Consider the following 17,281-nt stretch of genomic DNA (forward strand, 5'->3'; position numbering starts at 1 on the left):
TAGATTCTTTCCTGTTTAAATCAAGTCAAAAAGGTATTATTTACCTCTGTCAATCGCTATTCCTTTCTATTCAGTAGATACAATAGAGATTGAATAAATATCTTCTTTTTTTTAATGAGTAGGCCCCACTTTTCAAGATGTGTAGCATGGTTAAGCTTTTCAATTGCAAATATAATACATTTTATCATATATATTTATTTGTTCGTATAAAATAACATTTTATTTTGTAATATAGGTATAGTAAACATAACATTTTATTTTGTAATATAGGTATAGTAAACATAACATGACACACTTCTTAAAGTTATTCAATTCTTTTTGTAATGCATATGTTTCATGTTTCAAAAAACGCATAAATGAATTATAAATGTAGTAATTATATATGTGTGCATATTTGGGACAGAAAATATCGTTTTTATCGAAAATTGTCCTTTGAAGCCAAAGCTCTTTATTTTGTTCAAATATATAGATTGCCAAAAAAATCAGGGTTCATTATTTTAATCCAGATATGTTAATTGCCAGTCTGTCCAAGTATCAGGCATATTCTAAAATTTTCAAACATGACACATTAAAACAATAGTTGAAAGAATATTTACTGGTAAAGTACTTGGTTGAATTGGAAATTGTTGTATTATTTAATTATTTTTTGCTTGATTGTTAATTGCTCCATTTCTACTTACCCTTTATAGGACAGTTTATTTAAACATATGGTAGATACCTTATTACATAAGTAACACGATTGATGTAGCTTATTTCTGAATTATGGTGAACCCTTTCAAGATAAATTAAAGAGAATATTTGTAAGTCAGTTCCCTCATTAACAATGACTGTATTGTCCCCCTTGGAATAAAAGCTGCCCTAAAAGAACTGCTGGCAAAATAAAAGACTGATATGACTATGTATAGCCATCACCCATTTGATTGCTACGATGTGTCTGTATCCACATTCAACAGCCACATGTTTCTTCAGTGTTAAAGTTTTATATTAGAGAATAGTCGTCCTATCTGTAATTTCAAGGATTGTTTCCATATCCCGACTTTTACATCTTGATCTTGAAGCATCTGATAATTCTATTTTTGAAAGTCATGTAAATCTCTCACGTTTTTAAATTTTGTTACATTGTCAGAATATAAAAAATGTAAGGAAAGAGTTCCACTGTTTCCCACAATGGACACATTATATCTTTAAAAGGGTAATAACTAAAAATGACTTCTTTTTTTCTTTACAATTTTCTTAAATGTCTGATAGAAATGAAGGCTAGAGAGCAGTTGCAACTTACGATATATCTACGGACATAACCTTTAAAAAAATTGTTGATAAGCACTGATTTTAGAACTTGTTCAATACATAGTTGATATAAACCAAAGCGATAAATTTCATGAAATTCGTGCAGGAGTATTACCCATAAGAACATTGTAATTTCAGATAAAATTATTATTTCCGAGTGGTAGATTTATAATTAAAAAAAAATTCTTGATCGACACTGAATTTTGGGCAATGCTGATAGAAACCTATGATATAAGTTGGATAAAAATCTTGCTAATAAAGTGAGAGCATTAACAAGACCGTACACGTGAGAGTGTTAAAAAGAAAGTGTCCATCGTACACTGATGCCCAAATCGCACTATAATTTTCTCTGTTTAGTGGACCGTGAAATTTGAGGTAAAAACTCTTATTTTGCATTACAATTGAAAAAATCATAGCCTAGGAAGCATGTGTATTAAGTTACATGTTGATTTGACTTCATCTTCACCAAAAGCTACGTTAACTAAAAACGTTTACTTGAAGCGGGACAAACGGACGAACGAATGGATAAACGGACGGACAAACAGAGACACAGTTCAGAAAACATAGTGACCATAAATTGGACATAAAAAGATCGGATGGTCATATTCCTATGCTCCCTGGAATGTGTCGTTCGGAGGACAATGATATCAGAAATGAACGCTTACTAAATCAGCATATTCTATTTTAATCGACCACTTATATATTGTAGCAGTATAAGCCATAACCATACATAGAAAACTTGATTTGGTAAAAAAATTAATACGAAAATAAAGCGTGTTAAAATCATTTTTTTGTTACCGAGTCGTGAATCACTTTAGACTGGATTTAAAAGATCAGATAATATATTAGAATTAGAATACAGACATAATGTGATATGTTAAAGTATAAGTTAAGATTTTTACTGAATAATGCAATCCGTATGTACCAAACGTGAACTATTCTCGAATATGACTGTTATACCTAGTTGGAATCTGCATTACTATACGGCGTGTCGCGGTATTTTGGTCATCCAACATTCATGAATTCATTTTTGTCGTTTCTGTTATGGTTTCAGTTGGATAATATGTTATTTTTTATCGTTTATCATTTGATTATGGACTTTCCGTTTTGAATTTCACTCGGACTTCAGTATTTTTGCGATTTTAACTTTTTTTATAGTCAAAATAAATATGAAATTTTCTTTTCATAACATCATTGTCATGACAATTCTTTGGACGAGCATTCTGAAAATAATTGTTTAAAGTTCGAGCATGTCAGTAACTTAAGCGAATTACAGGTTTCTATATCCTGTGGTATTTGTTGTTAATGAAATATGTTGTTTTTGTGTAGCTTGTGTTTGGTGTCGACTATTACATTATTTGTCTGTGCGTTTCCTGTTTTTGGGCTGTATTTCTGTCGCGTAGTATTTTCATCCCATCGATATTTTAAACACTTTCATAAAGCAGCCAGTACGGCAAGTCATTACTAACGGCAACAGTAGTATACCGCTGTTTGAGTCTTTAATCGATAGAAAAACACAAATTCGGGTTAAAAACTAAAACTGAGGGAAATGCATTAAATATAAGAGGAGAACGACACAACAGACACAACATTAAAATGTAACAGACAATTACACCAGGATAAACCCATTATTTGTTCGTTAAATTTCTGTACCAAGTCCTATATGACAGTTGTTATCAAATATTATTTTTTGTTCGCTTTAGAGTTCCTTTTTTGTAAATCTGTTTTTTCGTTGACCTGTTTCTTTTTGGTTTAGTTTGTAACCCGTTTTTTTCCCTCTCAATCGAATTATGACCTTTGAACATTAGTGTACTACTGTGGCCATTATTTATCCTTGTATGCATATTTGGCAGAACTTAGACTTGATGAACTGCCTACAGCTAACTACTATAAAAGTATATAATTTAATTTTGGAAGTAACGCGTCTCCTGATTGGCTGACGTTATTTTGTTATCAGCCCATATACATAATTCGGTCATGTGACCGTGACTTCATCAACTTTTTTTCGTGCTTTTCTATGGTTTAAAATGGAATTTAGAATTAAATTATTAGAAACGACTGTAATTTTTTTCTGTCTGTTCTAAATAACATAAAAAATGTGGTGCACACTGTTAAATAACCCGCTACGCGCGTTATTCAGTGTGCACAATTTTTTTATGTTATTTCTTCATAGAGAGAAAAAATATTACAGTCATTCCTAAAATAAATATTTATTACCAGTAAAAAAAAAGGTGATGATGCGATCTTAATTCTTCATCTTTGTTACTGTAAGGTAAAATAATGTTTCTACATTTTGTTTTGAGTTTTATAACGCTAATAAGTACAATGAGTGTGTTGACAACTGGTTATACTAAAATATTACAAAGATAGAGAACTCCAAGTCAAGTTCTAAGTTATAAACCCAAAAGAACCAGTAGAATGACAAAAACATGCATTAATTTGCTATCCAACTACCAGTCTATAAAAAAATATGATTACAAAGAGTATAAACGATATAATAAAAGTGGCCTATTGGCCTTATATATAGTTGTATAAAAATCTAAGCATTACTTATTATTGTTAAACATTCGAGTAATTTGTATCAGGACCACTGTAACTTTCACTTAAAGAATAACCGTCATTTTCCTTTCTATTGTTACCCTTTTTTGACTTGAAATTGATGATGAAAGTTTTCTCTTTTGTTCTGGACTGTCTATAGGCTTCAACTTGTTTCCATTTAGGCGTTTGTAAGCGGATATTTCTGTCATCGCATCCTCTTCTCTGTGCTTATTACTCTTATGACCAATTAATTTCTGTTTTGTAGCTTCTTGGACGAGCTTCTACATACCAGGTTTATCATCATGAACATACTTCGCATTTTTTGTTCATATATCAAAGACTTGTTTAACTAGTTTTTGGTGCTTATGAAATAATGCACCTTTAAGATTTTCTCCAACAACAGCATTAAGGCCTTTTACTGGTTCGATATTTTCTGTTAGAACTTGTCTTTTACCATTTGGAATAATGTTTGCTTTATCACAAGAGGGTTCATGATGTGGTGGTGATGAAGCTTCTGGAGACGTCAAAAGTTCAACAACCCTCTTCCCCCGTTTTGGCCATTTTAATGTCGTAACTTTCTCTGATGTCGGTGCTTGCGGATATATGTAGAAAAGTAGAAAATCTATGGTTCAGCATACCGAGAAATTGAAACAAAAGAAGCAAAACAAAGACAACAACAAAAAGTAAAGCTATTGGCACTATCGATACTGAATTATTATCACATTGTATTGATATAGACGACAATGAGTCCTTGAAAGTGTTAACTTGGGTTAATCCAAATATAACTGTTACCCAGATTGCATTTAAGGGCATACGATACAGTTTTGATCATGTATTTACAAGTTCGTGAAAATTTGCATATAGGCTATGTTTTACCTGATTAAATCAAATATGTAATAAAAAATACACCGTCATGTGCTACTTCTTGAGTAAAATGAGGTCGAAATTTTGTATAAAATGTATGCTAAAAATTCAGATTTGTGGCCGTAATTTCTTTTTCGAAAGAAAGACATAACTTTTTTTATAAAAGATAAACACAAATTGTTTTTTGTTAAATAATGGGTAATTTCTGTAGTTTATCCTAAATAATTAAGCATTTTTTTATTCAGAAATAACTTATATTTATCAAATGTTCATGAATTGAGGAACATTTTTTGTGGCATGTTTATCAAAATTAAAAAAATCCTCTATTTACAGTTTTATAAAATTTGGGTCACATAATCTCCCTGCAAAATGAAAAAAAATGCTGTTTTGAAAAATAGGGGTCCATGAACTCGTTTTCAAATTAAATCAGTTTGTATGACGAAAATCAGTCGAAAAACGCATCTTTTACCGACATGTCACAGTTTGACGTCGCGAAAATAACATTTTACGTTAGCAACGTCATTACCTCCCCTGTAACTGTATCGTATGCCCTTAACAAGTAAACGAATAATGACACTTTGTTACGCAATTCTATTTGATCTCTTCTTCTTTTTTTTGTTTCTAATGGCATTAAAAATCGCTCAATTGTTGAGTTCCAAAATGTTCGTTCTTTTTTACTGATCATTTAAACCATATGATCGGCATAATAATGACATTAATTGTCATCTTTTTCTTTATCCTCCTCCTCTTCTTCCTCTAAATGTTTAATTTCATCACGTGTTTCAGTACACTTATTTGAGTCGTCAGCTACTTCTTCCATACGATCTTTGTCTAAAAGTATTACGAAATAAACACAATAACACTATCATATCAAGAAAAAATTAAAAAAAACCCCAGTGTTTCAAATAGTTATAAAAGGTATCAGGGATGTAGTACTTGAATTTAGTGTTGTCTTTTTAAATGAGATATTATTATCTTTCCGGGCTTCTATGTAAATAAACTCATCATAGATACCAGGACTAAATTTAGTATATACGCCAGACGCGCATTTCGTCTACAAAAGACTCATCAGTGACGCTCGAATCCAAAAATGTTAAAAGGCCAAATAAAGTACGAAGTTGAAGAGCATTGAGGACCAACATTCTTAAAAGTTTTGCCAAATACAGCTAAGGTAATGCACACCACATTATATAAAAAGATGTGATCATATTCATGTAGTTTCATGTTTTTTTAATATTCAGATATAAAACCTGATCTACGCTTCCACATTGACATATTCGTCTTTGTTTAGTAAAGCAGAGTTTTATGGAATTATTATACAAATGGGTCAAGATTTCTAATGCGCTTCAAAACGAGGAACTCAAAAGGTGTATGAAAATAAAACATCTCTGTATAGTGATATTTGACACATTTCTATGATAAACAAGTGACTGAGGTTACTTAGTTGTGTTGATTTAGAAAGAAGGTGAACATAGAATAAATGTGTAAAACTTTGGAGCTATTAAATGTGTTCAAAGAACTTATGGTGTTTGAAAGGGAATTTTATTACGAGGAGCCGCATTACGAAAAGATTTTCGGGGTTTGCTAATTTACGGATAAAGTTATCTCAATTCGTACCCCTAGAATTTAATAACATATGCGAAAATGTATCAGCATCGAAACGAGCCATCACACATATCTAAGTTAACGGTGACTTAACAACAGCAGAAAACGTTACTTTTATCGCCTATGGAGAAACAATTGTGAACATTGACCCAAATGTCCACAGTTTGTTTGTTTATCTGACGACTAAAACTTCATGTTTACCTTCATCTTGCATTGTACTATAAGTATTAGTTATATAAATAATTTATTTCTGAACAAAAATGTTGTTCATTATCTATCTTTTTATGTCCAGAAAATATGAAATTAATAAGATACTCTCGCTTTGAAAACCTGGTAACTTTATTTCAAACCTTTTTATAAAAAAAAAACCATAATATTATACCTACCAAAATAATGTTCTATACATAAACGCCTAAAGTATAAAAATTGTGAAATGCTTGTCCCCTCCTCATGCTGTTATTCATTTAGTGCTTGGCACGTTGAAGACTAGTTTTAAAATTTATCCTTATCTGGCTTCGTCCTATTTTCTCCTTTTGTACTTATGTGGGCAAGTATCGTACATTCCCCAGAAAAAAAACATAAACATGCAGTAATCACAGCGGAAAATATTTCTACATTAGCATACAACCTCAAAATATGAACCTTTACGTGATGTCGCAGACGACGAATCAAGGATCGCTATGTCTGGCTTTAGCAACATAAATGTCACAGGCTCGACAAAAATGATTTTTAATATTTTTTGAGAATATTTGGGACGTTTGGAAATATTTATCTTAATTTTTCCGAATGTACCTGATGATCTTAGCTCAATACAGTCTGAACTAGATTGTTTTACACGTCAATTTCTTTATCACCTTTTATAGAATTGTATTAAGCTAATTTTTGAAAATATTTTTTTGTTTTCATTTCCACTAAAGTATATCGATAGACAGATTTCGTATTTACAATTAACATTTACAGACTATCTGAGATAAAACTTTTTTTTAAACCTTCATGGATTGTTATGAAACTTGAAAAAAAATTATCTCCAAGACCATGAAACAACAATCCAATTTGACTGTACTGACAAAATTATGTGACGCATAAAATTTTCTGACCTCAGGCACGCGAAGCAATGTATTTTCTTTTAGAAATGTAACACGATGATGACTGCAGTACCCGTATTTTGACTATTTAATTTATTATATGTTTGTTTAGTACACGCATCATTGTAAATATAACGGAATTTGATGAGAATGCCGTACAAAGTAAATGGTTCAGTTAGCTACGAAACCAGGTTTTATCCACCATTGAACATGCCTGTACCAAGTCAGGAATATGACAGTTCTTGTCTATTCGTTTTTTATGTGTTTTGTCACCGGATTTTGACATGTGATTAGGGACTTTCCGATTTGATTTGTCTCTGAGTTCAGTATTTTTGTGAGTTTACTTTTTTTCATAGATGTCGAAGGCAAATATATTTGAAAATTAAAAAAAACACATACTAAGGCTTTTCTACCTCAGGTATAGATTAACTTAGCTGTATTTTGAAAAACTTTTAGGAATTTTGTTCCTCACTGCGCTTTAACTTCGTACTTTATTTGGCCTTTTTAACTTTTTTTGATTCGAGCGTCACTGATGAGACTTTTGTAGACGAAACGCGCGTCTGGGGTATATACTAAATTTAGTCCTGGTATCTATGATGAGTTTTTTCAAACATTGAAGAGCTTTTAAAACAAACTAGAGGCTCTCACCTGATACTATATAAAAAAAGATCAAATTTGACTACAAAGTAACACAACTTGGTCAGCACTTCATGTTCCATGTTATGTTTGATTTCATTCCATTCAGTGGTTATCTTTAAGAAGAAATTTGAATGTATTTCCCATAGGGTCCTTTGTTAAAGTAAGTCCCCCACTGGCGGCCATCTTGGATGTTTGATCGGCGACAAAGTAACAACACTTGGTCAGCATCTCATTAGGAGCATTCATGCTATGTTTTGTTTCATTCCATTCAGTGGTTCACTAAGAGAAGTCATTTGTATGTATTTCCCATAGGGTCCAATGTTAAAATGAGTCCCCTGCTGGCGGCCATCTTGGATAATGGATCGGCTACAAAATAACAACACTTTGTTAGCACCCCATAAGGAACATTCATGTTATGTTTGGTTTCATTCCATTCAGTGGTTCTTTTAAAGAAGACATTTGTATGTATTTCCCATAGGGTCCTATGTTAAACCAAGTCCCCCCATAGGGGCCATATTGGATGATGGATCAGCTACAAAGTAACAATACTTTGTCAGCACCTCATTAGTAATATTAATGCCATGTTTGGTTTCATTCCATTCAGTGTTTCTCTAAAAGAAGACATTTGTATGCATTTCCTATAGGGTCCTATGTTAAACTATGTCCCCAGCTTGCGTCCATCTTGGATGATGGATTGGCTACAAAGAAACAACACTTGGTCAGCACCTCATAAGGAATGAATGAATGAATGAATGAATGAATGAATGAATCTTTATTTCCTCCATGTATATGAAGATTTTGCATACAAACACAAATTAATAATTATTTACACAATAAACAAAATATCATACATTTCGAGATAAATACCCAATGAAAAAAAAAACACAACATCCATATTTAGATAAACACACAATTCATATAATGACATATTCTTGTATACACAACAAAAACACAATGTTTTTCAATCAAAGTCTATTCAAAATTCAAAATTAAATCTGTTTTCAAATAATACATGTCTGAATTTCTTAAACATGGGGTAAACATGTTTTGCTATGTAATACATCATTCTAGACCAATCTATAGGATCGAGATCGTATACTATATCATTAACAGATCCTAGTAGTACTTCAAGAAGGTCATCGTCGTCTAAATTGAAAATGTCCACAGATTTTTGAATGGGAAGTTCATCTACAATTTTATAAAACATAACATTTCTCTCTGCAAATAGAACATGACACTCCATTATTAAATGTTTAACGATATCGAAAGATTGTTTGTTACATTGAGTACATGTAGCTTTCTTAATGGCTGCCGATCCTAAAGCCACAAGTACTAGCAGTTCGAGTTTTGCATCGGGATATAAAACTGTCAACCGAATTAATCTATGTTCACAGAGGGTAGGATGAATTTTGGAATACCGTTTGAGTTCGTTTCTATTTTCTAAATTACTTTTCCATATGTTCTCTTCATAAATTTCAATAGACTGACGGACAATTTTCGACCACATCACTTTTTCTGGTATGTAATCCTCATTTACATAGGTTTCAAGGAAAGAAAATAGATCGTATTTAACAAGAGTTGTAATAAGATTATAGGTTATAGAGTGTTCGGCATTTTCATCCAGAATAAATTGACTAATGCACATGTTGAATAATTTTTTATGAGTTGTGGTAGATTTACTCCTACATAATCGCCCAAAGAATAAAAGTTTGAATTTGTCAATTACAGCTTCCAATGACCATAAACCAAGGTTGCTAAAAGTTGAGTCCGTTGGTGAATATTTGTCCATACACTGTATATATCGCGCAGCATATCGTTGTGTTCTTTCTAAAAGTTCTATTTCAGAATTTGAGAGTTGTCCCCATACTTCGCAAGAGTACAATGCTGTAGGCAGAACAAAACGCTTCCATATTAACGTGTTTGTAATCGGTGTAAGGCCTTTCGGGTTAACTCCAGCACTATACAATGAGTGTAGATTTTTCTTTAACTTCTTAGTCGCATTTTTTGTCCTTTCAAACGTTTTGTTATTGTTAGTTATCAATGTACCAGCATAAATTGTATCAGTTTTACACGCTATTTTTGTATTTCCAAGCTTAATGTCAATATCTGTATTATTATTAAAAGCCAAGACACAACTTTTTGTTCCGTTATATTTAAGTCTCCATTTACAAGCATAAGTTTGTACACAGTCAAGAAGACCTTGTAGACCTTTTGGCGAAGCACTAAGAAGGGTTGTGTCGTCCGCAAGAAGAATGGCAGGAATGTTCAAATAACCAATTCGTATTCCACAGTTTGTCGAAATCAGCTGTAATATTAAGTCATTTATATATAAGGAGAATAGCCAAGATGAGAGTACTCTCCCTTGCCCTACACCTTGCGAAATGGAGAAATTGTCACCAGTGAGTCCATTATATTGCACATGTGCACTAGCAGATTTGTAAGACATAAAAAGAATGTTCCATAATTTACCAGTTACACCGATTTCTTTCAATTTCAGAAAAAGTCCGTCGTGCCAGATCTTATCAAACGCTTTCTCGTTATCTAGAAAACCAACATAAAGTTTAGATTTACTTTTCATAAACACGTTAATACATTCTTTGAGTGTGTATAAAGCGGGGATAGAACCATGTTCAGGAACAAATCCAAATTGTAAAGGATCAGGAAAAGTCTTATCAAGTGCAGTAAGCATTTTATTTATTCGATGAAGGACTGTTTTGTCATGTAATTTTCCAAATATGGATGTTAGGACAATAGCTCTGTAACTATTCGGATTACTCTTGTCTTTGTTATTTCCTTTATATAACGGAATAATTATGCCATGTCGATATAGTAATGGAATGTATTCGCATTTAAGTATAATATTAAAAATATAACAAATCCATTTCAACAAGGTATTACCACCGTATATTATATGTTCGTTGCATACATAGTCCGGTCCTGGAGCCTTACCACATTTTAAAGTTTTAATTTGCTCATATATTTCATCTTCAGTGTAGGGCACATCGAAAAAAGCATTAAACGGTTTGCTAATTTGACTGCTATATTCACGAATTTTTTCTGTGACATCCATATAAAAAGATTGATCAAAATTGTCATTTTCGTGTTCATTAGGAGTATACAAATCGCTAAAATAAGTACTCCACAACTTGCAAATATCCCCGTTATTAGTAGCTGTATTTCCATCATAGTTCAAACAAGTTGCTGGCGATTTTTGTTGTCTATGCTTTCGCACTACACGATAAAATTGTCCTATGTCCATTTCGGCTGCTTTTTGCACATCAGCAAATTTTCCAGATTCCCACAATCGCTCTGCATTACGTTTATGCTTTCGAAATTCTCTTTTCTGATCTTTATACTGTTTATAAAAAATATTGTCGTTGTTTCGTGTTTGTCCCATTGACAGCCACGTTTTACGAGCTTGTCGTTGCTTATTATGGTAATAATCTAAGCTGTTACTTTTCCAGTACGGTTTTAGATAGTGTCTAAATTTTCCAGTGGGAATACAAGAATTTGCAGCGATATGCACAACATTTACAATATTTGAGTTTATATGTTCTATGTAATTTTCGTTTATTTCACACGAGTTCAAAGGTAAAACTTCAAAATTTAGTAATTTGTCTAGTTCTGTTTGATAATATTTCTTCTCCCATTCATCACATCTCGACCACATTAGAACTTTACGATAAAGATGAAATTTATTTGATGTATTACATAGCAAATTCATATCTAGGAAAATCAAAATAGGATAATGATCTGAAACATTAAATGGACAGTCATTTCTGACTTCTAAATTTGTAAAGCCATTACAAAAGAATTCTTGAATGAAAATATAATCAATCATAGTTTTACGTGTCATATCTTTAGACCTAAATGTAAAATCAGGGCCTTTACGACCGGACATCAATGGAACAGGAGATAAATTATTTTTTGTAATGAAGTCTATGACATTTTTTGATTTACTACTTAAACTTGTTACTGCAATATCAGTATTAAAATCACCACATATTACAGTTACACAATCAACTGACATTCTATCATAAATACTACACACAGTTTGAAAATATTGTAAATACTCTTCAGCTGAATGATTTGTTGATGGTAGTAAAGTACCTATGATATATAAACTTTCATAACCATGCTTGGATAATTTGACAGCACAAATTCTGTCATTATCAAAAATTAAATTAGAAGTCTTAAAACCAAATGTTTTCCTTACAAGAATAGCTACTCCACCAGAGCCTCTGTGTGAATTTACTGAACTAGAGCTAAAGCATGAAAATACTCGAAAATCATTTGCTAACTCATATAAAAATGTAATATTAGTTCTATTTAACCAGTGCTCTGTTACAATACATATATCAGAGTCTTTAAGCAAGTTTTCGAAATATGAGGTGCCATACATAGCGCCTCTCATATTCCATGTTGTTATTCGTAACAACATGAGAAAAATAAAATATACAATATATAACAGATTGAACATGAATGTTATTGATGTTTGTTTTGTGGGATATAGTCTCGCCAGTAAACGCCTTCTGGCCAAAAGAAGTCATCGTTTTCTACTGCAGCAAAGTCCCTCTCGTTGATGTTAGCACGAAGAGTATATGTTGCAATGTCTTTGTATTGTCGTTTTATTAGCAGTTTTACAAAAGTTATATTAACCCCTTTACTTGACGCAAAGTTTCTAATCGCAGTATCAACTAGTTCGAAAGGTTTATCAGCAGTTACATTGTAAAGTACGATTCTTCTGGAACGTTTCCTTACAACACCACGAAATACACTTGTATCTCCGTTTGTGACTCGAGTTTGTATTTGTTGAATCTGTTCTGTAGAAACTGGTCTTTCCACTGTATTTGGTCGTGCGTATGCATGCACGTAAGTGTTTTTTGTCATTGTGTTTTCCTGATTATATACATGATCCCTGTTTGCGCTATTTATACTGTTGTTTTCGTAATGTAAACTTTGATGATTATCAAGTTCAGAGTTAGCGGTTTTCGTCTGTGAATGTATTTTTTCATCAGCACTTCGATTTAAAGCCTCACTATAAGATATTGAATTTTTTCCAAGTGTTTTACATTTACCATCTATTGATTCTAGTCGGTTAACTATTTTATTGAAAACATTTTGTCTTTGTTCGTCACTCGTGCGTATCTTATCTTCTTGGTCTTTTAAATCTTGAGATTGTAGTTTGATTTCTGACCTTAGGCGAGTTACTTTTTCTTTTTCATCATACAATTCTGTTTTTAATAAATACATTTGTCTATCTTTTTCATGAACCACATTAGCAAGCCGCTTGATCTCACACTCGAATTTCTCATTTATTGTGTCGATTTTATCGTTTAATGTTTTAAGTTTTTCATTGAAACTTTGTTTGATTTCGAGAAGTGTTGCAAGTATATATGAATTGCCTTGGGTGCTTGTTTCACGGTTTGTCATTTTGTTGAGAACCTCATGTACACTGTTATCGCCAGTATCGAAATGTGCATTCGTATTCCGTCTGCCTCGAGAAATTAAAGGTTTTAGTTCATTACTTGTGAGATTGCCCTCAAGAAAGTTAAATAAGGTGTAAATGTCATCAGAAAGCTTTTCTTCGATTGACGGTCCGTTTTCACGGTGAGTGCGTTCGATGAGACTAGATTCTAATAGTACATGTTCCTTTTTCTTTGTTAATTCAAAAAGGGAGCTTCTGATAGGTTTTAAATCATCTGTGTCAGTATTTTGTAATAATTCGCTTTTAAAATTATATCTATCTAATTGACCAAACTTTGTCTGGATAATTCTATGCATGTCGTCATCATTGAATTGACTATCGGTTATTGATTGTGTTAAATTAATGTTAATTATATCATTTTGATTTTCGATTTCATCTGCAAATAAGTCATCATTGCCTTGAATATCTTCATGATTGACCGTTATATCTGTCGTATTTGACGAAGTACTCATTATTTACACCTTTGTACATATAAAACTACAGTATATAATGTGAGTACATTTCAACCTTCACTATCATTGTTAAGTATTGAAAACATATGCAATCATCAAAAGTCTTTTCGGAGTCACATTTTACATATTTCAGCTGATATTAATAATCCGGAGAGACACTTGTACTAATTCATGAAAGAATAAATTGATGAAATGCTTTTAAATCACAGTTTTTTGCAGTTTTTCACTCACCGATATAATCACCGACTAGCTTTCTAAGGGCACATAACTCGACCAGTGTTTAGTAAAGCAGAGTTTTATGGAATTATTATACAAATGGGTCAAGATTTCTAATGCGCTTCAAAACGAGGAACTCAAAAGGTGTATGAAAATAAAACATCTCTGTATAGTGATATTTGACACATTTCTATGATAAACAAGTGACTGAGGTTACTTAGTTGTGTTGATTTAGAAAGAAGGTGAACATAGAATAAATGTGTAAAACTTTGGAGCTATTAAATGTGTTCAAAGAACTTATGGTGTTTCAAAGGGAATTTTATTACGAGGAGCCGCATTACGAAAAGATTTTCGGGGTTTGCTAATTTACGGATAAAGTTATCTCAATTCGTACCCCTAGAATTTAATAACATATGCGAAAATGTATCAGCATCGAAACGAGCCATCACACATATCTAAGTTAACGGTGACTTAACAACAGCAGAAAACGTTACTTTTATCGCCTATGGAGAAACAATTGTGAACATTGACCCAAATGTCCACAGTTTGTTTGTTTATCTGACGACTAAAACTTCATGTTTACCTTCATCTTGCATTGTACTATAAGTATTAGTTATATAAATAATTTATTTCTGAACAAAAATGTTGTTCATTATCTATCTTTTTATGTCCAGAAAATATGAAATTAATAAGATACTCTCGCTTTGAAAACCTGGTAACTTTATTTCAAACCTTTTTATAAAAAAAAACCATAATATTATATCTACCATAATAATGTTCTATACATAAACGCCTAAAGTATAAAAATTGTGAAATGCTTGTCCCCTCCTCATGCTGTTATTCATTTAGTGCTTTGCACGTTGAAGACTAGTTTTAAAATTTATCCTTATCTGGCTTCGTCCTATTTTCTCCTTTTGTACTTATGTGGGCAAGTATCGTACATTCCCCAGAAAAAAACCATAAACATGCAGCAATCACAGCGGAAAATATTTCTACATTAGCATACAACCTCAAAATATGAACCTTTACGTGATGTCGCAGACGACGAATCAAGGATCGCTATGTCTGGCTTTAGCGACATAAATGTCACAGGCTCGACAAAAATGATTTTTAATATTTTTTGAGAATATTTGTAAAAAGGTACAGTTCGGGACGTTTGGAAATATTTATTTTAATTTTTCCGAATGTACCTGATGATCTTAGCTCAATACAGTCTGAACTAGATTGTTTTACACGTCAATTTCTTTATCACCTTTTATAGAATTGTATTAAGCTAACTTTTGAAAATATTTTTTTGTTTTCATTTTCACTAAAGTATATCGATAGACAGATTTCGTATTTACAATTAACATTTACAGACTATCTGAGATAAAACTTTTTTTAAACCTTCATGGATTGTTATGTAACTTGAAAAAAATTTATCTCCAAGACCATGAAACAACAATCCAATTTGACTGTACTGACAAAATTATGTGACGCATAAAATTTTCACGCGAAGCAATGTATTTTCTTTTAGAACTGTAACACGATGATGACTGCAGTACCCGTATTTTGACTATTTAATTTATTATATGTTTGTTTAGTACACGCATCATTGTAAATATAACGGAATTTGATGAGAATGCCGTACAAAGTAAATGGTTCAGTTAGCTACGAAACCAGGTTTTTATCCACCATTGAACATGCCTGTACCAAGTCAGGAATATGACAGTTCTTGTCTATTCGTTTTTTATGTGTTTTGTCACCGGATTTTGACATGTGATTAGGGACTTTCCGATTTGATTTGTCTCTGAGTTCAGTATTTTTGTGAGTTTACTTTTTTTCATAGATGTCGAAGGCAAATATATTTGAAAATTAAAAAAACACATACTAAGGCTTTTCTACCTCAGGTATAGATTAACTTAGCTGTATTTTGAAAAACTTTTAGGAATTTTGTTCCTCACTGCGCTTTAACTTCGTACTTTATTTGGCCTTTTTAACTTTTTTGATTCGAGCGTCACTGATGAGACTTTTGTAGACGAAACGCGCGTCTGGGGTATATTCTAAATTTAGTCCTGGTATCTATGATGAGTTTTTTCAAACATTGAAGAGCTTTTAAAACAAACTAGAGGCTCTCACCTGATACTATATAAAAAAAGATCAAATATGACTACAAAGTAACACAACTTGGTCAGCACTTCATGCTCCATGTTATGTTTGATTTCATTCCATTCAGTGGTTCTCTTTAAGAAGAAATTTGAATGTATTTCCCATAGGGTCCTTTGTTAAAGTAAGTCCCCCACTGGCGGCCATCTTGGATGTTTGATCGGCGACAAAGTAACAACACTTGGTCAGCATCTCATTAGGAGCATTCATGCTATGTTTTGTTTCATTCCATTCAGTGGTTCACTAAGAGAAGTCATTTGTATGTATTTCCCATAGGGTCCAATGTTAAAATGAGTCCCCTGCTGGCGGCCATCTTGGATAATGGATCGGCTACAAAATAACAACACTTTGTTAGCACCCCATAAGGAACATTCATGTTATGTTTGGTTTCATTCCATTCAGTGGTTCTCTTAAAGAAGACATTTGTATGTATTTCCCATAGGGTCCTATGTTAAACCAAGTCCCCCCATAGGGGCCATATTGGATGATGGATCAGCTACAAAGTAACAATACTTGGTCAGCACCTCATTAGTAATATTAATGCCATGTTTGGTTTCATTCCATTCAGTGTTTCTCTAAAAGAAGACATTTGTATGCATTTCCTATAGGGTCCTATGTTAAACTATGTCCCCAGCTGGCGTCCATCTTGGATGATGGATTGGCTACAAAGTAACAACACTTGGTCAGCACCTCATAAGGAATGTGCTTGCCATGTTAAGTTTCATTCCATTAGTGGTTCTTTAAAAGAAGTAATTTGTATGCATTTCCCATTAGGACCTCTGTTAAACCAAGTCCTCCGCTTGCGGCCATATTGGATGATGGATCGGCTACAAAGTAACAACATTTGGTCAGCATTTCAAAAGTTACATTCATGCCATGTTTGGTTTCATTCCATTCAAAGGTTCTCTAAAAGGAGTCATTTGTCTGCATTTCCCATAGGGTCCTATGTTAAACTAAGTCCC

Source organism: Mytilus trossulus, chromosome 2 (assembly GCF_036588685.1).
Source record: "Mytilus trossulus isolate FHL-02 chromosome 2, PNRI_Mtr1.1.1.hap1, whole genome shotgun sequence".
NCBI lineage: Eukaryota > Metazoa > Mollusca > Bivalvia > Mytilida > Mytilidae > Mytilus > Mytilus trossulus.